This window comes from Cephus cinctus, unplaced genomic scaffold (genome assembly GCF_000341935.2).
Source record: "Cephus cinctus unplaced genomic scaffold, Ccin1 Ccin1_scaffold0087, whole genome shotgun sequence".
NCBI lineage: Eukaryota > Metazoa > Arthropoda > Insecta > Hymenoptera > Cephidae > Cephus > Cephus cinctus.
This window is the reverse complement of record NW_014332826.1, coordinates 830,888-836,887: the sequence shown is the minus strand read 5'-3', so window position 1 is coordinate 836,887 and position 6,000 is coordinate 830,888.

Here is a 6,000-nt window from a genome sequence, read left to right as displayed (position 1 = left end):
TCGATACCTATCGGAATTCGTTCCCGAGTCGTTATTATGTCGAAAGTGGGAATTAATGGGATATCACGTGGCAGTCATTCAAGGACGCAAAAAAACGTTTCGCTATCTTTGGATTATCATAACCAAATTTTCGACGATTGAAATTTAAATCTGTACCGGGACGAGGCTTTCGATTCTAATTTCTGATCGGATTCGGGCAATTTTTTCGTTTTTTTTTTTTTATATATATATATCACACTACACAATCTATGGGTACAGTCAGATTGCAGTTTTACACTAATATCCCATGCCGTTAATAATTCCTAAGCGAACGTCCCGTTCTGCATTGTATGCAGAAGAGTGTTAATGGCTTCCCATAAGTATCTATAAATAACGCAAGCGTAGATACAACGCTGTCTCATCGCTACGCATAAGTGCGCTACGTGTATATAGATACGTATATACTTGTAAGGCTGTACATTGTCAATGTTTTTAATCTCGCCCCTGGGACGATTAATAGAAACTGCTCTCCCGATGGCATCGACAGATTGAGCCAGTATCGGTTTAACTAAACCGGTGCTAACGGCTCTACGACCTCCATTTGGACAAAAGCGGAAATCAGTCGCGACTCTATGTAAATCCGGTCGAAACGACAATACCGTAATTTCATTGACGTCCCGTCCGAGAGTGCACTCTTCGCGTGTTACTAGTTACAGCAGGAGGCGACTGCGGTGGCGGGGAGGCTGCAGTGGCGCGTGGGCGAGTGGACTTGTCGTTTGTGCGGAAAGGAGTAAAGGTCCGTGGGCACGCAGAGAGGAGACGAGAGGGGAGGGAAGCAGGAGGTTGAGAATGAAAGAGTAAAAGAGTACGAGAGTGGGGAGACAGAGAAAAAGATGGTGGGGAATGTATTGTTCACAGTCTATTTGTCATCGCGGTCTCGCGCGAGAGAATGAGGGGCAACGAGAGGAAATAGGAGAGAGAGAGAGCGAGAGACGAAGAGAGAGAAGATACGGGAATAGAATTAACAGGATGGATGCTGCTCAGATTCCGTGGGATCGTGCATCAGGTCCATGAGGATGATCGTGACTATGGCCCGTGCCAAGATGACATTGCATTTACGACGACCAAACCAATTCGGACAGTCGTACCCTGGATATTTTATATCCTCGATTGATCGCAGATTTTCAATTTAATTGAAAAGCTGACCTCTGGCATTCGCCATACCGAAACACTTTACGGTCACGATCTGAATCTGCCGGCTAGTCGGTAGCCACGGGTAATCGCAGTAGCCACGTCCATGAGACGCGTTATCGAATTTTACAGCATCTTCCAGCACGCTGTATAACGTGTGACAACCTTTGATCTGAGAGTCTTTTATTTCGTGGGATCAAGTCCTACGGGGATCAGGACGCCGGGCTTAGCTGTCTAGGGGAAAGGTATACCTAACGAGATCGATCAGCACGGAACGTTTCCAGTATCCGGGGTTCCCCGGGTTCCCTGTTCCAGCAGGCTGTTCCTCGGGCAAGACGATAGACTCCACAGGAGAAGCCTCAGCAGACGGAATGCGTTCCGAGGGGATACAAACACATGGACGTATATCCGAGACACGCGAAATAGCCTGCTGCAAGGGAGACCCTGACAATTCGGTAATGACCTGAATCGCGCGGAATTAGTTTTGAAAGAAACCGCAATAATTATGGGTAAAAAGTAGACATTGCACGGTGGAGTGACGTTGCTGCCAGGGTCGCCAGTGTCACGCAGTCTCACGGCCTACTCCCTATTCGTAAGCCGCGTGTATAGAGTACACTCTGTGCCACATCGGACTCTCGCTGATCCAGGCGACAATTGGAAAAACGCGTGCGCGTAGGGGAAGACCTGGAGTGTCCGTGAAGGATGATTATTTTCAATCTCAACGTTGACTTCGCCTTTTTCTCTTCCCCGTGACGATAAGGTCGTCTCTGCGGTTTCGCCGTGGAAGAAATTGACACGTTTTTCATCTACCGATGGATATACGCATATATAGATATATCCGTGATGGTTATGTCAGTTGGCGGGTGGATTGTAAAATTCTTGAATCAGGAAGAAGCCAGAACCCTGATCGCGGCCGTGACGAGGGTCTATTTCAGGTGTACTTATCGGATTGATTGATGGACTCTGAGATTAATGCTAACGCCGGCAACCGTTTTGCGACTTCGAGCTCCTCAAGGCGAAACCTTTCCGCGTTTAAGTCATCGACTTGGGCGCTTTTGCTAATCTAGGCTGCCAGTCCAAGTGCTTACGTGTCTCGTACCAACCCCCCTTTTTCACCCCGTTGGCTCGCTGCGGCCCTGGCACAGCAGACTCGGATAAATTTCGCACACTCTACACGTAAAACGGCCTTGCGTTCGCATGCTTGTTCGCAATTTATATCGCGAGGGTGGTCCTTGATCGTAATTCCATTTCCGACAAATAAGAAACCGTATTACACATAGGCGCTACGGTAACCGCAATACTTTCGGATGATCCGGTATGAGAAACGACCAAAGGAATTCATAATATTGTAATTAAGCGTTACGATTTTTTTTTCTGAAATATGTCTGGTTTTTAGTTGAATTGATTGAGCATGTCCCAAGCGCGCCGTGTGTGTGTGTGTGTGTGCGTGTTTATTACAAGTACATTTTACACGAGGCGAATCCAATTATCGACGATGTTTCCGCCAACGTGTCTTTTTTTTCCTAGCATCTTTGTACAAGCTGTCTAGCCATCTAATGGTCGCCGCGTGAATCCATTCCTGAATGCGCGCCAACCGAAACTTTCTATTAGATACGAAAGTCCTGAATCCGCGAATATTTTGCCTAGAATTGGTGTAAATTAACAAGTCAATCGCGACGGAGAAAGATGAATAGACAGATAGAAAGGGACAGAGCGGTAAGAGCTCTTTAACATAAAAGATATTTATGTGCAATTATAAAATATCTACGACTCAATATGATCATCATTAGCGAGAAAAAGAAATTTAGTTTTTATTAAAAACGATTTTTAGTATTGTTATATTATATATATTATACCTATAGATATTTCATTCGCACGATTGGAGATCCCAGGTCGAACAGTTACCAATGACGATAAATATTTCAAATGCCCCATAAAAGACCACCCGTAAACAGTGAAACTATTTATTACGGAGCAACCGTGGCAACGCGCAGCTATATAGTTATACAACAGCGTAACAATCAATTTTTGCCATTAGCCAACAAGGTAATGAAGTTTTTCAGTGAGACGCACAATAAATTCTACCTACGATACTGGATGCCGCTATAAATATAAATCTGAAAACTCGTAAACTGTACTGATCTTTTGAACAGGTAGAAAATAGAATTAGAAGAAAAAAAAAGGCAAAGTATAAAAAATCTTCATAAAATTCAAATGATATTGAAGATTGAGTCCAGCAAAAGAAGAAAAAGAAATATAACGAAAGAAAAAAAAAAAAAAAAAAAAAACATTCCGTAAATTAGGCAAACAGCTTCGGTCGACGTTATGCCCGCTAACAATAGCTCAGAGTGGATTCAAATTTCGCTGAAATCACGGGACACCGTAATTTGGTCATGCTCAAAAAAAAAAAAAAAAAAAAAAAAAAAAAAAAAAAAAAAAAAAAAAAAAACATTCCGTAAATTAGGCAAACAGCTTCGGTCGACGTTATGCCCGCTAACAATAGCTCAGAGTGGATTCAAATTTCGCTGAAATCACGGGACACCGTAATTTGGTCATGCTCCAGAATTCAAGTAGGTACGTGCCGATTTCATAAGCAGAAGAATAAAAGTTACCTGTAGCACTCAGCTACCCAATTTCCCCCTCGAACGTCACGTATACAAAAGACCCGTCGAAGTAACAACTGCGAATAGGAGTACCCCAGCTGTACCCTGAATGCCTCGCCTTATCAATGCCCAAGGTAGAGATAAAAATGTCTATGAAAATAAATAGTCGGAACGGCATTATACGAGTTATAGGAAACATGGACGATGTCGCAACGTCACCTTCGAGCTATCCGACTCGGAGCCGACTTTGCGCGGAATCTCAAAGAAGGAAACACTTTCTTCAGCAAGGCTAAGCGATACCCATATACATATAGTACCAACAATACAAGCAGCATATACCGCGTGCGCTGTCCACGGTACACACGTGCGCATGTATTCATGAGTGTTAATAATGGGGGGCGTCTTCGAGAGAAACACCACTCCCATCGCCTCACGGACTAAGTGTATCGTATGGATACGGTAGACGCGAGAGGTGACTGAGGTGAAATTGGTTTGTCTTTACAAAAGTGAAATCTGTAAGGTGCCAAGAGGTAAATGTTACGTCACTCCAGTCACACGCGTGCCTCTTCGTATCGATACTACTGTGACTTTTATGGATCGCGAGATGCGTTTTCACACACATGGTAAATTTCGAGATACAGACGAGGACGATTCGTACGAATTCCGACGAGACGAAATAGCGGATCCAAGGAAAGCAGCGATAAAGCTATAATGGTAACAGCAAAGCGAGGCGACAGCGATATTGGTAGACAGTGAGAGCGAGAGAGAGGGAAGACCATGGCATTGTAATTGGGTTATTGAAAATGTGTTACGAGAAGGTTCTGGTCGTGCGGCTATTCTGCCTCCGAAGTAAGACAAGGGTAATCAACAGGGAAAAGAAAAAAGGTAGAAGACGCGAATAGCTCCCGCCATTCCTCTAGAGAATATCTCCCGGTTAAAACGGAACGTGGCCGAGAGTCTAGGCGTAACGGCGGCTGGAATTGGCTCCAGTCGAATGAAGTACCAGGTAGCATCGTTCGTGCTGTTAACTTTGCTGAAGCATGGCCCAGAATTAATTGATAGCGCGCTATCCTCGATGCATCGAGGACTTGATACCAGCCTTGATAAAGTACCGTCCGTTATCGCTGAACGTAATCGTAACCCTTTAGCGCCCTTTGGCAGGAGCTTCGTACCGCGTGATAATTCTTACGGGAAAGTATGAAGATCAGAAGTGGAGATCGCGAGAATAGAGACCCAGACGGACTGGAAAGAGCGAAGCGGTAATGAAAATCGTCAGCCTCCGCGTAGCAGCTGGACCAGTGAGCAGGAGACGAAGACCTTCGTGCGGCAATGGCGGAATTCATTGATCGGTTCCCATCGTTTCACGCCCACGAAAGAACCGCTCGAGTAACGTCGTCCTGGGATTTCCTCTCCTGGAACGGAGCACTCCGTCGACGAGGGTCCGGATCGATCCTTAGAGCCTGCACCGGTTTCCAGGGTCTACGTAGGACGCAACAGTAGTACTGTACGGGGTAGGGATAGGTGGTCCGTGCAGCTGTACGTGGCGAGGAGATAGCTTCGCAGTTTACTGTACGCAGTACAGTGGCGAACGGCTGTGTAGCGCCGAAAAATTAATTAGAGTCTGTCTCTGACAGCCGCTCTACTGACGTCCGTAAAAGCCGAGCCCGGAATCGTTAGGACCAAGTTCATACAGAGTAACCTGCCACGTAAGAGCTACGAGCGATTAATTTCAGTTTGCGCTACCATACGCGGTAGCGCGTAGATATAGAAATAGAACGTGGGCACGTATACCTTGGCGCGTGCACTTTACATCCGCTATGGAGTTTTTGGCATCGTAGTTGAGCGGGAGATACAGGCGCGCCGCGGGAGCGCGTCCCGACGCTGAACCAGTGGCGTTCCAGTTGCGGGATTAATAGAGCAATTAACTTTGCAAATGGGAAAAAGTCCCTCGACGCGACCAGTCCTCGTCCGGTCGACTATTCTGCCTTGCTGGTCCACAGGATTCAAGGATTTATATCAATAGGTTTTACCGTAGTGGCGCGAACGAGGCTGGATGAGGCGATCTCTTTTTTTTTCACTTTTTTTTTTCTTTTTTTTTTTTTTTTTTTTTTTTTTTTTTTTTTTTGATAATTGCCCCACTTCGACGTGTCCCACGCGTCGTATGAGTCTATTGGGACAATTAGGTCGACGGAACGTTAACGCTTGGGAGAAAGAGAGTGGACGAAAA